Source organism: Felis catus, chromosome X (assembly GCF_018350175.1).
Source record: "Felis catus isolate Fca126 chromosome X, F.catus_Fca126_mat1.0, whole genome shotgun sequence".
NCBI lineage: Eukaryota > Metazoa > Chordata > Mammalia > Carnivora > Felidae > Felis > Felis catus.
The window spans coordinates 84,950,475-84,971,987 of NC_058386.1; the positions used below are offsets into that span (position 1 = coordinate 84,950,475).

At 37.7% G+C, this 21,513-nt stretch overlaps 1 protein-coding gene across 3 annotated transcripts in view; it reads left to right on the forward strand.

Annotated features, from left to right (window-relative positions):
- The window catches only part of IL1RAPL2 (interleukin 1 receptor accessory protein like 2), a 1,211,101-nt gene that overhangs the window by 623,780 nt on the left and 565,808 nt on the right, over nt 1-21,513 (forward strand). The window lies entirely within an intron of this gene.

Below are 21,513 nucleotides of genomic sequence, written 5' to 3' on the forward strand. Positions count from 1 at the left end.
ATGCTACTGGGAGATCTCTTAGCAAATAAGCTACTGTTAAAAATTTTCATATGATTTGCACAGTGTCCACTGTATCTAAATGTTCAACATGGAGCCCTGTAAACACATGGTCATCCTGAGTTCCTAGGTGCTATACAGGGAATAATATGTAACAGATACTATTGATTCTTGTAAGAAGTTTATAGTGAAAAGCAATCTGTTTTATCCTAAGGGATTCTACAATATGTCCTTCCTTCCCCTTCCACCCTAGTGCAAGGATCTAGGACGTAGAATCTCAGATAGGGATTGCATTAGGTATTGAAGTAGATAGCTGAGATGACCTTTAAACCACTTTTCAATTCTGCCATTTTGGGAGTCTCTGATCTTGCACACCAGGCACCTACAATCTATTATTTGATTTCAACTTCCTGGAAATGCAGACCCTTCCTATTTTTGCCTCCTGTGGACTTTGATGCCAAAGCTATGTCACCTCTTCATCAAAAGCACTTCGAAACCCCTGGTGAGGCCACATTGTTCAAAAGGCCAGGGGAACAGGGTGGTGTATAAATAATCTTCTTGATGCTCTAGGCATCACTTTTATACGTATGTGTTTTGAGGGGGGAGTGTTGGGGAAGCAAGTGGTGAGTTTAGTTTCTGTTTGTGGTGGACAAAAACTCCAGAATACTGGAAGAAATAGCAATCATACTTAGTGATAATCAATGTTTTCACCTACTTGGGCAGCTCTCGGAAAAAAAAAATGAGAAAAGGATGGTAATTCAGCCTCAGTGAATGATACTATATTCTTTGAGTACTGCTACACTTTTCCTGCTTACCTCCTCTTCACCCCCACCTTCATTAAATCTTGCCAATCTAAAATAGATGTCTTTTCCTCCTTCTGATCCATTTGCTTGTTTTTTTTTCACAGATTTATATTTTTATTTGCAAAGCATTAGTTCACTGTATAGATGTTGTATACTGATAATGAATTATCAACTTAATTATTGCTTACTTTCCCTGGTCTGCTTATATGCCCAGACTTGTTACCCCTCTCCTCTTTTCTCTCCTCTCACCCTATTCTCCTACTCCGAGCAATGTTACTAATCCAGTGTGTATCCTTGCATACCTTCTCCCTATTCTTTGAAGTGGAAATATATATATATATATATATATATGGATTTTCTCCTCATTGTTTTACAAAATAAGAGTTTTATATTTCTCTGCATTTTCTTTTCTTAATAAAAATACAGAGTGAAAATCTTTCCAAGTCAATTGATAGAGAGCTCACTTATCCTTTTAAGTATGTAATATTCTGTGTTGCTTAATAGTCTATGATACTACCATTTACTCAATCATTTTTGTATTTATGTACATGTATTTTGTTTCCAGCTTTTTATCCCCATAAAATGTACTGTAATAAAAGACCCTTCCATTTGCTTTTAAATAAATGTATAAATTTTAGAACAATTTTAAACTTACAGAATTATTGCAAAGACAGTACAGTAAGTTCCTGTGTGCCCTACACCATTTTCCCCTGTTATTAACATCTTACATGACTATGGTATACTTGTTACAATTAATGAACCAACAGTGGTACATCGTTATTAACTAAAGTCCATAATAATTTAGATTTTCTCAGATTTTCCTTAATGTCTTTTTTCTATTCCAGGATCCCATCTGGGATACCACATTACATTTAGTTGTTAGCTGTCCTTAACTTCCTTTTGGTTTTGGTGCTTTTTCAACTTTCCTTAATTCTTATGACCTTCGCAGTTTGAGGAATACTGTTTAGATATTTTGTAGAATGTCCCTCAGTTGGAATTTATCTGATATTTATTTCATAGTTAGACTGGGGTAATGTGTTTTTTTGAGGAAGCCCACAGACATAAAATATACTCATTACGTCATATCAAGGGTAAAAAGTATCAATATACCTTATCGCTTTTGTTTTGTTTTTTATTTTGTTTATTTCAAGTTTTTATTTAAATTCTAGTTAGTTAACATATAGTATAATATTGGTTTTAGTAGAACTTAATGATACATCACTTGCATATAGCACCCAGTGTTTATCACAAGTGCTCTCCTTAATACCCACTCCCCATTTAGCCTATCCCCCTCCCACCTCCACTTTAGCAAACCCTCAGTTTGTTTTCTATAGTTAAGAATCTTTTATGGTTTCCCTCCATCTCTTTTTTTTCTTTCCTTCTCCTATGTCCCTCTATTTTGTTTCCTCAATTCCATATGAGTGAAACCATATGGCATTTATCTTTCTCTGACTGACTTAATTCACTTAGCATAATGCACTCTAGCTCCATCCACATTGTTACAGATGGCAAGATTTCTTTCTTTTTGATTGCTGAGTAATATTCCACAGTATGTGTCTGTGTGTGTGTGTGTGTGTGTGTGTGTGTGTGTGTGTGTGTGTGTGCATTTCTTTATATTTCAGCATTATAAGATGCTCCAGGATTATCTTGTATATTTCCTGCCCTAGTCCTACAATCAGCCACTTTTCTGAGGGACCCTGATTCCTTTTAAGGGAGAATGGCATTAGAAATTTCCATAAGTATGCTCTTTGCTACTGGGGTGTGATTGTTTCTAGCCCTTCTCAGTTGACAGCCTATTTGCTTTTAAAAAAAGACTTGTAGTATTTCATGCACAAGTGGAAGTTCCCAGTGTCCCTGAAATCCTGTCTTGTAGATGGCCCTCTCTTTCAAGTACATATCTGATTAAGTTTGTATCTGTTGTTGATATCATCTAAGTCAGTGGTTCTCAAGTCACATGTAGATCAGTAGAAGAGAAAAGGATGATACCCACTGAGCAGAGGCTTACATTCAAGCATAACTCCTGACATCCTTTATTCATGCAGTAGATCTTAGGGAGTGATTGGGACTGATGGAGTGGGTGAATCTTTTGAATATTATACTTCCCATATACCTTAGTACGGAAAAAGAAGAGTTTGGGGCCCATTGTTCTAAAGGAAGGAACAGTCTTTGTCAACTTAGAGAAGTCTCTTCCAGAATGATACAAGTGATTTGGCTAGCATTTGGCTGTGTTTAATAAATATGCTTTTCAGATCTAGTACTGGCCACTGACTCCAAATATATGCCAAGTGAGAAATTCAGTCCATATAGGTGATTTTATGCCATTGCCAAGAGAGTATCATTTATAGTGAAAAAGGCTCTGAATTTGACAATGTGTGTATTCACCTAAAATTCCCAATTTAATGCCATTTTAATGTAATCATGGATGATAATTTTTCTGTGCATTATTGCCCTCATTAAAAATTAGTCTATTAATTTCAGTGTGTTTAAAAATGCATATATTAAATATTTAATAATATTCTCTACCCATTTGCATCATAGCAAGAAAAAATTACTGTTTGTGATCTTTCTATAGCCAATTACTCAGTTTTGTGTTTTTAATTTAGCCAGTCTCAAGAGTGATTAGTTGAATTTCTCAGCATTTTAGTTAAGGGTTATAGTAATAGAGAAATGATAGAGAAGTGAGTCATATTTTGAGAGGTAGTGCCAGTCCAAAAATTACTGTCTCCCCTGCTTCCCACCTGAATCTTTTCAGTGGAGGCACTTACTAAGATAAAAGTGATGAGAGTAATCCCAAATATCACTTTCCCAACAACTTGGAACAAGGGATGACTTAATCTGTGGATGAAGACAGATATATCTATATAATCCTGAATTTAATTCACAGGTAGTGAAAAGAGTGATTAAATATTATCAAACATCTGTAGAAACCTGAGTGTTTGGGGATAACGATGGCCAAGTGCAGTGAACCAGTTATAAGTTCAAAAACCATTATGACCATTTACCTCTCCAACAAAGTAAACAGAACAAGAACCCCCTTCTTAAAGGGGTACATAATCCAACCATTTTTGCTCTTTAGTAATCATTAAAATAAATGAGGTTCTCAAAATCTGTCTCACAAACTCTTTCTAAAGGGTTCCTTAGTGCATTTATCCAGCCCTGACACATGATATTTGCATTGCTATTCATCACATTTTAGTGATTATTACTCCAACAAAGCAATATCATCAGAAAAGTTGAGGGGGTAGAGATATTTGAAACAAGGAATGTGGCATGTTGCTAATTACTGAATCTGTACAAAGAGTATATGAGTGTACATTATATTGGTATTTTTATTTTTGAGTATGTTTTAAATGTTCCATATTTTAAAAAATAAATACAAATATACAGTAATTTTGTCTGATTTTAATGGCTCCTAAATGATCCTGACCTATAAATGCCTATGTAGTATATAGTAAACAAGGTTTACATTTTAGTCAACAAATGTTCATTGAGCATGTACAATGGGATTCACTTTGTACCATATTGCAAGGAAACCTGTGTCTTTTGAAAGGAAAGTAATTGTCCTAGTCTACCTAAAACACTAACTAATATGTTTCAACACCTTTCACCCTCCTATACTACCCCCCATCATGGTTACCAAGAGATTATCAAGGACAGTGAGCTTTCTTATAATTTAATCCCAATTTAACTGTTAACCCTTGAAAAATTAAGTGTCAACAAGTAGCTTGCTCAGGTACCAATTTCCAGGAGAGCAGACAGTCTCTTGTAGGAAAAATGAGGATTTGGACTTATTATAATTAATTGAACTCAGAAAAGATCAAGATTGTATAGCAGGGTCTTTAGAAAGTGGTGATGCCTTCTCTGGTCTACATAGGCTAACGTGATAGAAGTAGTCATCTTTTCCACCTGTTTTTAGATATCAGTGGGAGTCCCTGGTTTATTTTATTTTATTTTTTTAACAGTAATTTTTTTTATTTTTTTAATATATGAAATTTATTGTCAAATTGGTTTCCATACAACACCCAGTGCTCATCCCCAAAGGTGCCCTCCTCAATACCCATCACCCACCCTCTCCTCCCTCCCACCCCCCATCAACCCTCAGTTTGTTCTCAGTTTTTAACAGTCTCTTATGCTTTGGCTCTCTCCCACTCTAACCTCTTTTTTTTTTTTCCTTCCCCTCCCCCATGGGTTCCTGTTAAGTTTCTCAGGATCCACATAAGAGTGAAACCATATGGTATTTGTCTTTCTCTGTATGGCTTATTTCACTTCGCATCACACTCTCCAGTTCCATCCACGTTGCTACAAAAGGCCATATTTCATTTTTTCTCATTGCCAGGTAGTATTCCATTGTGTATATAAACCACAATTTCTTTATCCATTCATCAGTTGATGGACATTTAGGCTCTTTCCATCATTTGGCTATTGTTGAGAGTGCTGCTATGAACATTGGGGTACAAGTGGCCCTATGCATCAGTACTCCTGTATCCCTTGGATAAATTCCTAGCAGTGCTATTGCTGGGTCATAGGGTAGGTCTATTTTTAATGTTCTGAGGAACCTCCACACTGTTTTCCAGAGCGGCTGCACCAATTTGCATTCCCACCAACAGTGCAAGAGGGTTCCCGTTTCTCCACATCCTCTCCAGCATCTATAGTCTCCTGATTTGTTCATTTTGGCCACTCTGACTGGCATGAGGTGATACCTGAGTGTGGTTTTGATTTGTATTTCCCTGATAAGGAGCGACGCTGAACATCTTTTCATGTGCCTGTTGGCCATCCGGATGTCTTCTTTAGAGAAGTGTCTATTCATGTTTTCTGCCCATTTCTTCACTGGGTTATTTCTTTTTCGGGTGTGGAGTTTGGTGAGCTCTTTATAGATTTTGGATACTAGCCCTTTGTCCAATATGTCATTTGCAAATATATTTTCCCATTCCGTTGGTTGCCTTTTAGTTTTGTTGGTTGTTTCCTTTGCTGTGCAGAAGCTTTTTATCTTCATAAGGTCCCAGTAATTCACTTTTGCTTTTAATTCCCTTGCCTTTGGGGATGTGTCGAGTAAGAAATTGCTACGGCTGAGGTCAGAGAGGTCTTTTCCTGCTTTGTCCTCTAGGGTTTGGATGATTTCCTGTCTCACATTCAGGTCCTTTATCCATTTTGAGTTTATTTTTGTGAATGGTGTGAGAAAGTGGTCTAGTTTCAACCTTCTGCATGTTGCTGTCCAGTTCTTCCAGCACCATTTGTTAAAGAGACTGTCTTTTTTCCATTGGATGTGCTTTCCTGCTTTGTCAAAGATGAGTTGGCCATACGTTTGTGGGTCTAGTTCTGGAGTTTCTATTTTATTCCATTGGTCTATGTGTCTGTTTTTGTGCCAATACCATGCTGTCTTGGTGATGACAGCTTTGTAGTAGAGGCTAAAGTCTGGGATTGTGATGCCTCCTGCTTTGGTCTTCTTCTTCAAAATTCCTTTGGCTATTCAGGGCCTTTTGTGGTTCCATATGAATTTTAGGATTGCTTGTTCTAGTTTCGGGAAGAATGCTGGTGCAATTTTGATTGGGATTGCATTGAATGTGTAGATAGCTTTGGGTAGTATTGATATTTTGACAATATTTATTCTTCCAATCCATGAGCAGGGAATGTCTTTCCATTTCTTTGTATGTTCTTCAATTTCCTTCATAAGCTTTCTATAGTTTTCAGCATACAGATCTTTTACATCTTTGGTTAGGTTTATTTGTAGGTATTTTATGCTTCTTGGTGCAATTGTGAATGGGATCAGTTTCTTTATTTGCCTTTCTGTTGCTTCATTATTAGTGTATAAGAATGCAACTGATTTCTGTACATTGACTTTGTATCCTGTGACTTTGCTGAATTCACGTATCAGTTCTAGCAGACTTTTGGTGGAGTCTATCGGGATTTCCATGTATAGTATCATGTCATCGCAAAAAGTGAAAGCTTGACTTCATCTTTGCCAATTTGGATGCCTTTGATTTCCTTTTGTTGTCTGATTGCTGATGCTAGAACTTCCAGCAATATATTAAACACCAGCGGTGAGAGTGGGCATCCTTGTCGTGTTCCTGATCTCAGGGAAAAAGCTCTCAGTTTTTCCCCATTGAGGATGATGTTAGCTGTGGGCTTTTCATAAATGGCTTTTATGATCTTTAAGTATGTTCCTTCTATCCCCAGTTTCTCAAGGGTTTTCATTAAGAAAGGGTGCTGGATTTTGTCAAAGGCCTTTTCTGCATCTATTGACAGGATCATATGGTTCTTCTCTTTTTTTTTGTTAATGTGATGTATCACGTTGATTGATTTGCGAATGTTGAACCAGCCCTGCATCCCAGGAAGGAATCCCACTTGATCATGGTGAATCATTCTTTTTATATGCCGTTGAATTCGATTTGCTAGTGTCTTATTGAGAATTTTTGCATCCATATTCATCAGGGATATTGGCCTGTAGTTCTCTTTTTTTACTGGGTCTCTGGTTTAGGAATCAAAGTAATCCTGGATTCATAGAATGAGTCTGGAAGTTTTCCTTCCCTTTCTATTTCTTGGAATAGCTTGAGAAGGATAGGTATTATCTCTGCTTTAAACGTCTGATAGAACTCCCCTGGGAAGCCATCTGGTCCTGGACTCTTATTTGTTGGGAGATTTTTGATAACCGATTCAATTTCTTCGCTGGTTATGGGTCTGTTCAGCTTTCTATTTCCTCCTGATTGAGTTTTGGAAGAGTGTGGGTGTTCAGGAATTTGTCCATTTCTTCCAGGTTGTCCAATTTGTTGGCATATAATTTTTCATAGTATTCCCTGATAATTGTTTGTATCTCTGAGGGATTGGTTGTAATCATTCCATTTTCATTCATGATTTTATCTATTTGGGTCATCTCCCTTTTCTTTTTGAGAAGCCTGGCTAGAGGTTTGTCAATTTTGTTTATTTTTTCAAAAAACCAACTCTTGGTTTCGTTGATCTGCTCTACAGTTTTTTTAGATTCTATATTGTTTATTTCTGCTCTGATCTTTATTATTTCTCTTCTTCTGCTGGGTTTAGGTTGCCTTTGCTGTTCTGCTTCTAGTTCCTTTAGGTGTGCTGTTAGATTTTGTATTTGGGATTTTTCTTGTTTCTTGAGATAGGCCTGGATTGCAATGTATTTTCCTCTCAGGACTGCCTTCGCTGCGTCCCAAAGCGTTTGGATTGTTGTATTTTCATTTTCGTTTGTTTCCATATATTTTTTCATTTCTTCTCTAATTGCCTGGTTGACCCACTCATTCGTTAGTAGGGTGTTCTTTAACCTCCATGCCTTTGGAGGTTTTCCAGACTTTTTTCTGTGGTTGATTTCAAGCTTCATAGCATTGTGGTCTGAAAGTATGCATGGTATAATTTCAATTCCTGTAAACTTATGAAGGGCTGTTTTGTGACCCAGTATATGATCTATCTTGGAGAATGTTCCATGTACACTCGAGAAGAAAGTATATTCTGTTGCTTTGGGATGCAGAGTTCTAAATATATCTGTCAAGTCCATCTGATCCAATGTCTCATTCAGGGCCCTTGTTTCTTTATTGACCGTGTGTCTATATGATCTATCCATTGCTGTAAGTGGGGTGTTAAAGTCCCCTGAAATTACCACATTCTTATCAATAAGGTTGCTTATGTTTATGAGTAATTGTTTTATATATTTGGGGGCTCCGGTATTCGGCACATAGACATTTATAATTGTTAGCTCTTCCTGATGGATAGACCCTGTAACTATTATATAATGCCCTTCTTCATCTCTTGTTACAGCCTTTCATTTAAAGTCTAGTTTGTCTGATATAAGTATGGCTACTCCAGCTTTCCTTTGGCTTCCAGTCGCATGATAAATAGTTCTCCATCCCCTCACTCTCAATCTAAAGGTGTCCTCAGGGCTAAACTGAGTCTCTTATAGACAGCAAATAGATGGGTCTTGTTTTTTTATCCATTATGATACCCTATATCTTTTGGTTGGCGCATTTAATCCATTTACATTCAGTGTTATTATAGAAAGATATGGGTTTAGAGTCATTGTGATGTCTGCATGTTTTATGCTTGTAGTGATGTCTCTGGTACTTTGTCTCACAGGGTCCCCCTTAGGATCTCTTGTAGGGCTGGTTTAGTGGTGACAAATTCCTTCAGTTTTTGTTTGTTTGGGAAGACCTTTATCTCTCCTTCTATTCTAAATGACAGACTTGCTGGATAAAGGATTCTCGGCTGCATATTTTTTCTGTCTAGCACACTGAAAATCTCGTGCCAATTCTTTCTGGCCTGCCAAGTTTCAAAAGAGAGATCAGACATGAGTCTTATAGGTCTCCCTTTATATGTGAGGGCACGTTTACCCCTTGTTGCTTTCATAATTTTCTCTTTATCCTTGTATTTTGCCAGTTTCACCTGATATGTCGTGCAGAAAATCGATTCAAGTTACGTCTGAAGGGAGTTCTCTGTGCCTCTTGGATTTCAATGCCTTTTTCCTTCCCCAGTTCAGGGAAGTTCTCAGCTATTATTTCTTCAAGTACCCCTTCAGCACCTTTCCCTCTCTCTTCCTCCTCTGGGATACCAATTATGCGTATATTATTTCTTTTTAGTATATCACTTAGTTCTCTAATTTTTCCCTCATACTCCTGGATTTTTTTATCTCTCTTTTTCTCAGCTTCCTCTTTTTCCATAATTTTATCTTCTAGTTCACCTATTCTCTCCTCTGCCTCTTCAAGCCGAGCTGTGGTGGTTTCCATTTTGTTTTGCATTTCGTTTAAAGTGTTTTTCAGCTCCTCGTGACTGTTCCTTAGTCCCTTGATCTCTGTAGCAAGAGATTCTCTGCTGTCCTCTATACTGTTTTCAAGCCCAGTGATTAATTTTATGAGTATTATTCTAAATTCACTTTCTGTTATATTATTTAAATCCTTTTTGATCCGCTCATTAGCTGTTGTTATTTCCTGGAGATTCTTCTGAGGGGAATTCTTCCGCTTGGTCATTTTGGATAGTCCCTGGCATGGTGAGGACCTGCAGGGCACTTTCCCTGTGCTGTGGTGTATAACTGGAGTTGGTGGGCGGGGCCGCATTCAGACGTGATGTCTGCCCCCAGCCCACCGCTGGGGCCACAGTCAGACTGGTGTGTGCCTTCTCTTCCCCTCTCCTAGGGGCGGGATTCACTGTGGGGTGGTGTGGCCCGTCTGGGCTACTTGCACACTGCCAGGCTTGTGATGCTGGGGATCTGGTGTATTAGCTGGGGTGGGTAGGCAAGGTGCACAGGGGCAGGAGGGGCAGGCTTAGCTCGCTTCTCCTTAGGTGGTCCACTTCAGGAGGGGCCCTGTGGCAGCAGGAGGGAGTCAGATCCGCTGCCGGAGGTTTGGCTCCGCAGAAGCGCAGAGTTGGGTGTTTGCGCAGAGGGAGCAAGTTCCCTGGCAGGAACTGGTTCTCTTTGGGATTTTGGCTGGGGCATGGGCGGGGGAGATGGCGCTGGCGAGCGCCTTTGTTCCCCACCAAACTGAGCTCTGTCGTCAGGGGGCTCAGCAGCTCTCCCTCCCTTTGTCCTCCAGCCTTCCCGCTTTCTGAGCAGAGCTGTTAACTTATGACCTCCCAGAGGCTAAGTCGTGCTTGCTGTCGGAACACAGTCTGTCAGGCCCCTCCGCTTTTGCAAGCCAGACTTGGGGGCTCTGCTTGGCTGGTGAGCTGCCCCTCCGCCCAGGCTCCCTCCTGCCAGTCCGTGGAGCCCGCACCGCCTCGCCGCCCTTCCTACCCTCTTCCGTGGGCCTCTCGTCTGCGCTTGGCTCCGGCGACTCCGTTGTGCTAATCCTCTGGCGGTTTTCTGGGTTATTTAGGCAGGTGTAGGTGGAATCTAAGTGATCAGCAGGACGCGCGGTGAGCCCAGCGTCCTCCTACGCCTCCATCTTCCCTCTGAGTCCCCCGGGAGTCCCTGGTTTAGCTTATTTTTTGTAGCAAGTATGCATATTGGAACACATATATAACGTGAAAAGATTAATTAATTCAGCCTCTAAAAGTTGATAATCTGCTTGTTTATAAAATTACAGGTAACATAAATAGCAAAGTAGTGGCAATTGTAATTTACTTTCATCTCATTAAAAGTTAGATATGCTCTAATATTTAGTAATATAACCATACTGCTGTATATTATCTATGTAATACTCAGAAATATTAGCCATTTTATTGTACAGTACCTATGTAATTTGAATTCCATTCAGTTTGTGTATTTGAGGGGAGCAGATGTTTACAGTATAGTTGGTTAACAGATTGCATGCTTTTTAAGAATTAATGGGTTGTATTTGATAATCATAAAATAAGAATTGATTTCAAATAGTCATGAATGAGCTAGAATGCTGTTATTCCTATATAGATAGATATAGATATAGATATAGATATAGATATAGATATAGATATAGATATAGATATAGATATAGATACAGATATTATTTTGCTCCTATCAAGGTTTTAATTTGTTGCAGGAGTTGCACATTCAAAATCTCTTCAGGGGCCAAGAAGGTAGATAATGTAATAATTGTGGCAGGCCATCTGAAACATTTTAGGGTGTTGAAGACTATATCAATTTCCTCAGTAATCTCATTTTCATGTTTCTAAAATTGCCACTACCTCTAGCTCACCATTTCTGTACCTCAATTCCAGTAACCTATTGATCCTCCCCCAGAGCTGCCCCTCAGTGATGCTACAATTTTTTCACTGTCCTTTGCTCTCTTTCCACCTATCATAGTTTAAGTTTCATAATCAGTCATTATAATCACTCCCATATATACCCTCTTGATTTCTTTGACTCTTTATCCCTTAATCTTACTCACTTGTGAAACCATAGCACTGCTTAATACTGCCAAGTAGTATTACTGTGTATTCCTAGTCTATTCAGTCTTTCATCCTCCTAGATGAGTATTTTACATTGTTCTCCTCAAACGTTAAACATGTTCCCTCGCTTCCCATTTTACTGAAAAAAAAAAAAACTGAAGCAATTAGGAGAGAACTTCCACTATATTCACCCACTGACTGGCATCTGTATCTGCATACTCTGCCTTCAAGTCTGTTATCATTGATGGACTGGTCTTGCTGCTATGTAAGGCCAAACACATCACTTCTGCACTAGATTCAATCTTTATTTGCCTACTCAAGGAAATCACCTGAGCATTTCTCCCACTCTCCTGTATCATGGAATTTCCTATTTCTACTGGATCATTTCCATCAACATACACATAGGACAATATTTATGCCATCTAAAAAAGTGTCAACTCCACTTCTCCTGCCAGCCACTGCCCACTCCTTGCTTACATTTGCAGCAAAATACTTATTAAAAACAAAAAAACAAAACAAAACAAAAAGCAAAGAAAAAAAGCCCTGCCATCTGCACTTAGGATCTTGAGCTCCTCTCCACTGATTCTCTATTAAACCCATTCCAGTTAGAATTTTGTTTTCGCTACTGCACCAAAATTGCTCTTTTCAGTCTCCAGTGACCTCAGTGATGCTAAATCCAGTGGCCAGGTCAATTTTCACTCCTACTTTTACTTAATAAGTACATTTGGCAGAATTGATCACCCCCTTATTTTTGACATATGTTCTTTAACCTGACTTCCAGAGAACCACACTATCCTACTTTTCCCTGTACTCTGTCAATTACCCTTTCTTAATTTCCTTTGCTGGTTCCTTATAGTCCCCCTGACCTCTTAATGTTAGGGGACCTTGGTGCTTGGTCCTAGTTTTCTTTTCCATGTCTATCCATACTTACTCCATCCATGATTTGTTTATACAGTCTCACAGTTTTATCTCTCACAGTTTTATCTACCATCTGTACACTGATAACTCCAACACATATACCTTCCAGCCCATATCTCTCTCCTAAACTACAGAATCTTTGTTTGTTTGTTTTGTTTTTCTTCCAAATTATTATTTAAATTCTAATTAGTGAACATATAGTATAATACTGGTTTCAGGAGTAGAATTTAGTAATTCATCACTTACATATAACACCCAGTGCTCATTCCAATAAGTACCCTCCTTAATTCCCATCACCCATTTAGCCCATCCCCTGCCCACCTCCCTCCATAAACCCTCAGTTTGTTCTCTATTGGTTTCTTATGGTTTGCTTCTCTCTCTCATTTTTTCCCATCCCATTTGTTCTTCTGTTTTGTTTCCTATATTCCACATATGAGTGAAATATGGCATAAAATACAGAATCTTTTATCCAGTAGAATTTTCAGCATATTCACTTGGTGTTAAGACCAGTATGTCCCAAAATGAACTTCTGATCTTCTTCCTGTCTTACCATGGATTCCTAGAAAATAAAACCTGAAGCAAAAACTATTGTGTGTTAGCAACATAGGAGTGAAGGAAAAAGGTAGTGAGGCAGGGGAAAAAGGAGATTGTTTCATGATAGTTGATCCAGGAGGAGAAATAGAGAATTTCTTTCTCAGCTCCTATATCCCATTGGTCAATATATTATCCCACAGACTCTTAACTCACTCAAACTTTGGGGATTACATAGACTGTGCCTTCCATACCACTGCTACCAGTCTGGTTCAAGCCACCATCTCTTACCTCTGTTGTTTCAATAACTTCTAATTGGTTTCTCTGCTTTTCTACATGACTCTCTTCAATCTTTCTTAATACCAGTAGTCACATATGTTTGTGTTCTACCTAGGACCTTCCAATGGTACACCATTTCATTTGGAAGTAAATTCAAGACCTTTCTAGGGCTTACAAGGCACTCTGACCTTACTGTTTCTCAAACAGGTATACTCTCAGGCAGGTATACTCCAGCTTTAGGGTCTTTGCACTAACTGTTACCTCTGTCTGGAATACTTTATTCTCCTAGAGCTACATGACTAACTCCCTCATTTCTTTCCATTGTACAGATTCTTCTATTTTAACCTCATCAGTGCATCTTCCTTGAATATTTTATTTATATATAATCTTAATATTCTCTTCCACTTAGTTACCATCCTCATACTCCTGATATTTTTTACCTTGCTCTGATTTTTCTTTTTACATAGCAATTATTAACTTTATATATATATATATATATATATATATATATATATATATAATTTACCTATCATATTTGCTATTAATTTTCTGTCTCCTTAAGCTATGATGTAAGCTTATTAAGGACAGAGATATTTGTCTTTTTTGCTCCTTGATATAGCTCAAGGGACTATAGTGTATGGCACATAGTAAGTGCTCAGCAAGTGATTATTGAATGAATCAATGAGCTATGTCTCAGTTAAAGTCAGGCAGCCACATGATATCCAAATTATTGTTACCATATAGAAATATAAGACAAATATTGCTGTATCTTCTGATTTTTTGAAAAAATCCTCAAATCTGAATTTTTATATGCAATTTCCTAAATTTAAAATTTAAATTTTTTATTTTGCATATTTTTTTAAATTTTGCATATTTAAAATTTCTAGGCTCCCCTCCCAAGAAACCCTACTCAGTTTCAACCAGTGGACTCAAAGTTTACAAATTCTGAACTACTAGGTTTTGACTCCAACATTAACCTAGGGAGTAATGGTATATTTTAGTTATATGACCTGTGCCTTGATTTCCTCACCTGTAAAATGAAAATTTGTTTATTCAGCTTAAGATATTTTGAACAATTGCATTATGTATTTGGCATATAGCATTGAATGAGACAGATTAAAGTTCCTACTCTCCTTTGGGGTGCCTGTCTGGCTTGGTTGGTGGAGCATGCAATTCTTGATCTCCAGGTCATGAGTTCAAGCCTCATGTTGGGCATAGAGATTATTTAATAAAAAAAATAAAGTTCTTACTCTCCTGGAACTTAACTTCTAGAGTGGGGGAAACATACACATACATTTACAAGGCTATTTTGGGTAATACTTATGATGAGAATAAAAAGGGTCATATTACAAGAGTGACTGGAAGGCCATTTTTAGTTGAGTGATCAACAAGGGCTTCCAAGAGAAAGAGACTTAAAGCCGAGACCTGCATGGCAGGAAGGAACCAACCTTGTGAAGATCTATGGGAATAGTGTGCCAGTCAGTGAACAACAAGTGCAAAGGTCATGAAACAGGAACAGACTAGTTGTATTCAAGAAAACTAAAAAAGGCCATTGCGGGTGGAGCACAGTGAGCTGAGGGGAAATGGTATTGGATGGGGTTGGAGAGGCAGGCAGAGGTCAGATCCTGTTGCATATTGTGGGCCAGAATAAGTTGATTTTTATTAGTAATCCGAGGCAAATGGAGAGTGTTATATTTTGTCTGTTTGTTTTAAGCTGGGGAATAAGATGATCAGATTTCTATTTTTAAAAGATCACTGTGACTGTCCCAGTGAGATTGGACTGTGGGGAGACAGACAAGCAAGGAGACCAAGTTGGGAAGCAATTATGTCATTTGAGGGGGAGATATGCAATGGTAATCTTGGATTGGGGTGGTAGCTAAGGAGATAGGGAGAAGTTAATGGATCCAAGATATGTATTGAAAGATGAGCTGACAGGACATACTGATGCACTGGCTGTGAGAAATGAGAGAAATAGTTGAATAAAGGATGCCTCTTATGTTTCTGACTTAAGCAACTGAGTGAATCATGGTGCTCTTAACTGAGAGAGAGAACAGTTGAAGAGGAGTTGAAGTGTCTACCTCAGGGAATACTGACAAGCACTTAGCACCAAAGCTGACATAGAGTAAATGCTCAACACATTATCTCTTATTTCTGTTTTTGGTACTGATACCACTATTACTATTAGCTCTGATTTTTCAGCCCTTACTATATGGCAAAAACTATGTCAGTAACACTATGAGGTAGGTCATATTATTGAAGATGGTAACACTGATATTCATAGAGGTTAAAGAACTTGCCCAGTAATACATGGCTATTAAATGGTAGAGTTGAGACTTGGACCCACGTCTGTGTAGCTCATACACATAATTAGATTTTTTTTTACTGTATTTTCTTTTATTACCCATTTTTACTGTTCTTCATAGGTATCAATATCTGTATATTACAACAAATGAGATATGTTTAATTCCTGCCTGTATAAATTTCTGAGATTCTATTTTGAGTTTCCACTGTATAAAATATATGGTGATGAGAATGAGTCTATTGATTAAATATGGACAAGAGAGGACAGTGAAATAGAGCTTCTTAGTTCATGATAAGTGAGGATCAAGTTAAAGCAGACATTTCCAGAGATAAAACCAGACTACTTGTCTTAAAGAGTTTGGAACCCTTTGTGATCATTTATGTTTCAAAACATTATGTAGACATGCTTAAAAGTTTTATTTTTTAAAGTTTATATTTATTTTGAGAGAGAGAAAGAGAAAGGAGAAAGAGAGCAAAAGCAATCAGGGGATGGGCAGAGAGAGAGAGAGAGAGAGAGGGAGAGAGAGAATCCCAAACAGGCTCCGTGCTGTCAGCGTAGAGCCCAACATGGGGCTCGATCCCACGAATCATGAGATCATGACCTGAGCTGAAACCAACAGTTGGACACTTAATTGACTGAGACACCCAGGCATCCCAAAAGCTGTATTCTACCAAAAAATAAGAGATGGAGGAACTTTGGTGGACGTATATTCTTAGCTGACTTTCTTTTTGTCTGTTTATACTCTGGCTTCCCAAATTCCAATATAGAAGATTCATGATGAATCAGTTAAAGAAGCATATACATCAATATATGAGAAAGTGCTAGAATGAATATAATTAGGTGTCCTGAATGCAAGGGTTATGTTTTTCAAGAACATATTGCATATGTTCTTGTTCAAAAACATATTATGTTTTTCAAGAACATAAAACTGGTTCCCTCCGTTCATCCTAAAGGTAAAATATTGCATACTGGTAGAAAAATGAAAGCACATTCTTTCCTAACCACAGTTTTATTTTGGTTTTTAATAAAAGGGATACTTTTTAGCAGATATAATTTCAGATCTTAGGTATCTATCAGTCCTTAAACAAATATTTATTGAGCATCTATTCTGTGAAAGGTACCAAAAAAAGCAAAAGTGAATGGCAGGCCTCCTGCCTTCCAACAGATTAAAACAGGAATTAGGACATGTATACAAATTATAATCAAACAAGTAAAACTCAAATATAAGACAAGATTCTATGTGGTTCAGCATATAATTGTATCCTAGGAAATAGTCCAGCAAGTAAACAATCTTAAAAGGTTTAATCTTTAGGTATTTACTGTAGTCCTTTGAAAAGCATCAAGGGGAAGCCAATTTGTAATGCCCAGCAACCTTTAAAATCAGTTTTCTATATTGCTTTCATGCTCAATATCTTATACATACTATAGCTACCCAGAAAAGTCTCTAAACACTGCTCATTATCAACTAAAAAATTCACTCTGGAATGTATCTTCTGCAAGTTTTCCCACTTTTTTTTCCTTTTTCATCTTCTATCACTTGTTTTTTCCTTTTCATTTATTTTTTGTTTCAAATTTTTATTTAAATTCTAGTTAGTTCACATATAGTGTAATATTGGTTTCAGTAGAATTTAGTGATTCATCACTTACATATAACACCCAGTGTTCATCACAACAATTACCCTACTTAATATCCATCATCCATTTGGCCCATTCTCTACCCATCTCCACTCCAGCAACCCTCAGTTTGTTTTCTGTGGTTAAAAGTCTCTTGGGGCGCCTGGGTGGCTCAGTCAGTTAAGCTCAGTTCGTTAAGCTTGATTTCAGTTCAGATCATGATCTCATGGTTCATGAGTTAGAGCCCTGTATCAGGCTCTGTGCTGACAGTGCAGATCCTGCTTGGAATCTCTCTCTCTCTCTCTCTCCCTCTCCCTCTCCCTCTCCCTCTCCCTCTCCCTCTCTGCTCCCCCCTTGTACTTCTCTCTCTCTTTCCCAAAATAAACAAATAAACTTAAAAAAGAGTCTTTTATGGGTTGCCTCCCTCCCTTTTTTTCCCCATTCCCTTATGTTCATCTGTTTTGTTTCTTAAATTCAACATATGAGTGATATTATATGGTATTTGTCTTTCTCTGACTGATTTATTTTGTTCAGCATAATACACTATTAGCTCCATCCATGATGTTGCAAATGGCAAGATTTCATTCTTTTTGGTGGCTGAATAATATTCTAATACATATTTATACCACGTCTTTGTTATCCCTTCATCAGTCAATGGACATTGGGCTCTTTCCATAGTTTGGCTATTGTTGGGAATGCTGTTATAAATATCGGGGTGCATGTGCCCCTTTGAATCAGTATTTTTGTATCCTTTGGTTAAATACCTAGTAGTGTAATTGCTGGGCCATAGAGTAGTTCTATTTTTAACTTTTTTAAATGTTTATTTATTTTTGAGAGAGAGAGAGAGAGAGAGGGCATGGGGAGGGGAGAAGCAGAGAGATAGATGGAGACACAGGATCCAAAGCAAGCTCCAGGCTCTGAGCTGTCAGCACAGAGCTCGACATGTGGCTTGAACTCATGAACCATGAGAGCATGACTTGAGCCTAAGTTGGATGCTTAACTGACTGTACTACCCAGGCACCCCTATTTTTAACTTTTTGAGGAACCTCCACACTGTTTTCCAGAGTGGCTACACTAGTTTGCAGTCCCATTAGCAGTGTAAGAGGGTTCCCCTTTCTCCACATCCTTGCCAACATCTGTTGTTTCCCGTGTTGTTAATTTAGTCATTCTGACAGTTGTGAGGTGGTATTTCATTGTGGTTTTGATTTGTATTTCTCTGATGATCAGTGATATTAAACATATTTTCATGTGTCCATTAGCCATCTGAATGTTTTCTTTGCCAAAATGTCTATTCATGTTTTCATCCATTCCTTAACCGGATTATTTGTTTTTTGGGTATTGAGTTTGATAGGTTCTTTATAGATTTTGAATATTAACCCTTTATCTAATATGTCATTTGCAAATATCTTCTCTCATTCTGTAGGTTGCCTTTTAGCTTTTTTGATTGTTTCCTTTGCTGCGCAGAAGCTTATGATCTCAAGGAAGTCCCAATAGTTTATTTTTGCTTTTTTTCTCCTTGCCTCTAGAGACATGTCTAGTTAGAAGTTGCTGTGGCCGAGGTCAAAGAGATGGCTCCCTGTGTTCTCCTCTAGGATTTTGATGGTTTCCTGTCTCACAGTTAGGTATTTCACCCATTTTGAGTTTATTTTTGTGTATGGTGTAAGAAAGTGGTCCAATTTCATTCTTCTGCATTTGCTGTCCAGTTTTCCCACATCATTTGTTGAAGAGACTGTCTTTTTTTCCATTAGATATTCTCTTGCTTTGTCAAAGATTAATTGATAATATAGTTGTGGATCCATTTCTGGGTTTTCTATTCTGTTCCATTGATCTATGTGTCTGTTTTTGTGCCAGTACCATATGGTCTTGATTATGACAGCATTGTAATATAGGTTGAAGTCCAGAATTGTGATGCCTCTGGCTTTGCTTTTCTTTTTCAAGATTATTTTGGCTATTGAGTGTCTTTTGTGGTTCCATACAAATTTTAGAATTGTTCTAGCTCTGTGAAAAATACTGGTGGTATTTTGATAGAGATTGCATTAAATGTGTGGATTACTTTAGGTTGTATAGATTTTAAACATATTTATTCTTCCAATCCATGAGCATGGAATATTTTTCTATTTATTTATGTCTTTTTCAATTTCTTTCATACGTGTTTTATAGTTTTCAGAGTACAGGTCTTTTGCCTCTTTGGTTGGGTTTATTCCTAGGTATCTTATTATTTTTGGTATAATGGTCGATGGGATTGGTTCCTTGATTTCTCTTTCTGCTAATTCATTATTGGTGTATAGAAATGCCAAAGATTTTTGTATGTTGATTTTGTATCCTGACACTTTACTGAATTCGTGTATCAGTTTTAGCAATTTTTTGGTGCAGTCTTTCAGGTTTTCTACATAGAGTATCATGTGATCTGTGAATAGTGAAAGTTTTCCTTCTTGCCGATTTGGGTGCCTTTTATTTCTTTTTGTTGTCTGCTTGCTGAGTCTAAGACTTACAGTAGTATGTTAAATACCAGTGGTGAATATGTTTTCACTCATATATGGATCCTGAGGAACTTAACAGAAGACCATTGGGGAGGGTAAGAGGAAAAAAAAAGTTACAGAGAGGGAGGGATGCAAACCATAAGAGACTCTTAAATACTGAGAACAAACTGAGGGTTGATGGGGGGTGTGGGAGAGGGGAAAGTGGGTGATGGGCATTGAGGAGGGCACCTCAATGCTATGAGCACTGGGTGTTGTATAGAAACCAATTTGACAATAAATTATATTTAATATAAAAAATTTAAAAAATACAAGTGGTGAGAGTGGACATCCCTGCCTTGTTCCTGACCATAGAGGAAAATCTCTGTTTTTGCCCATTAAGCATATTAGCTGTAGGTTTTTGTTTATGGCTTATATGATGTTGAGGTATATTCCCTGATATTATCCGTATTTTGTTGAGGGTTTTTTATCAAGAACGGATGCTATACTTTGTCAAATGCTTTTTATTCATCCATTGAAAGGATCATATGGTTCTTATCCTTTCTTTTATGAATGTGGTCTATCACATTGATTGATTTGAGAGTTGAACCACTCTTGAGGCTCAGGAATAAATCCCACTTGATCATGGTGAATAATTCTTTTCATGTACTGTTGGATTCAATTTGCTAGTATCTTATTGAGAATTTTTGCATCCATGTTCATCAAGATATTGGCCTATAATTCTCCTTTTTACTGAGGTATTTGATTTGGGAATCAAGGAATTTTGGCCTCATAGAATGAATTTGGAAGTTTTCCTTCCATCTCTGTTTTGGAATAGTTTGAGAATAGGTATTAACGTTCTAATTTTCTTGAACTGTTTGGTAGAATTCCCCTGTGAAGCCATCTGGACCTGGACTTTTGTTTGTTGGGAGAACTTGTTTTTTCTTTGTATAAAGCTCTTGCTTCTCCGTCCAATGTTACTTAATCAAACTAGCACTCTTCCTTGCAATTTTTCAGCTTTTTCTTTCTAATACACCTGTTATGCACAGTTAAGTCTCAGGAACTTATATGGCAAACCAAAAATCTCCACAGAAGTTGCTGGATTTGGAAAGACCTATGCAGCCAAAAAGAATTTTATCTTTAGAGGAGAGGGAGCAGAGGAAAGCTGCCAATACTAACAATGTTTTTTATTCCATCACACATAAAAGAAAGTGAAAAGTGTGATATAAAAAAGATAGAGATATTGGTCAACTGGGTGGCTCAGTCAGTTAAGTCTCCAACTCTTGATTTCAACTCAGGTCATGATCTCACAGTTTATGGGATCAAGCCCCAAGTCAAGCTCCACATGGAGACTGCTTGGGATTCTGTCTTTCCCTCTCTGTCAATGTAAATAAACTTATTTTTTAAAAGAAAGATAGAGGTAAAATGATAGTTGAGATTAAGGAAAAATAGATTTTGACTTATAAAATCAGGGGTGTTTGAGATAGTTCTTGAGGATCTAAACAGGTGGCAATAGTGGAGGCCTTCCCAGGCAGATGGAACAGTATTCAAGGGCAAGGAGGCAGTAAAACATGGTCTGTGCACAGGGAAAAACAGGGAGGTCAATTTGGCTGGAATCTGGGTTTATCAAAGCCTTTTTACTGAATACAAAACTAACAATAACTAATCCTTGCTCTATGGTGGTTTCAGATATATTTTTGGACTATAAGACTTTAAGAGACTAAGACACTGACCGATTCTTAGAAGTTAAAAGATACAACCAACAAGTGCCTTGACTTGCAGGCATATAACAATGCATTTTTTAGGAGAT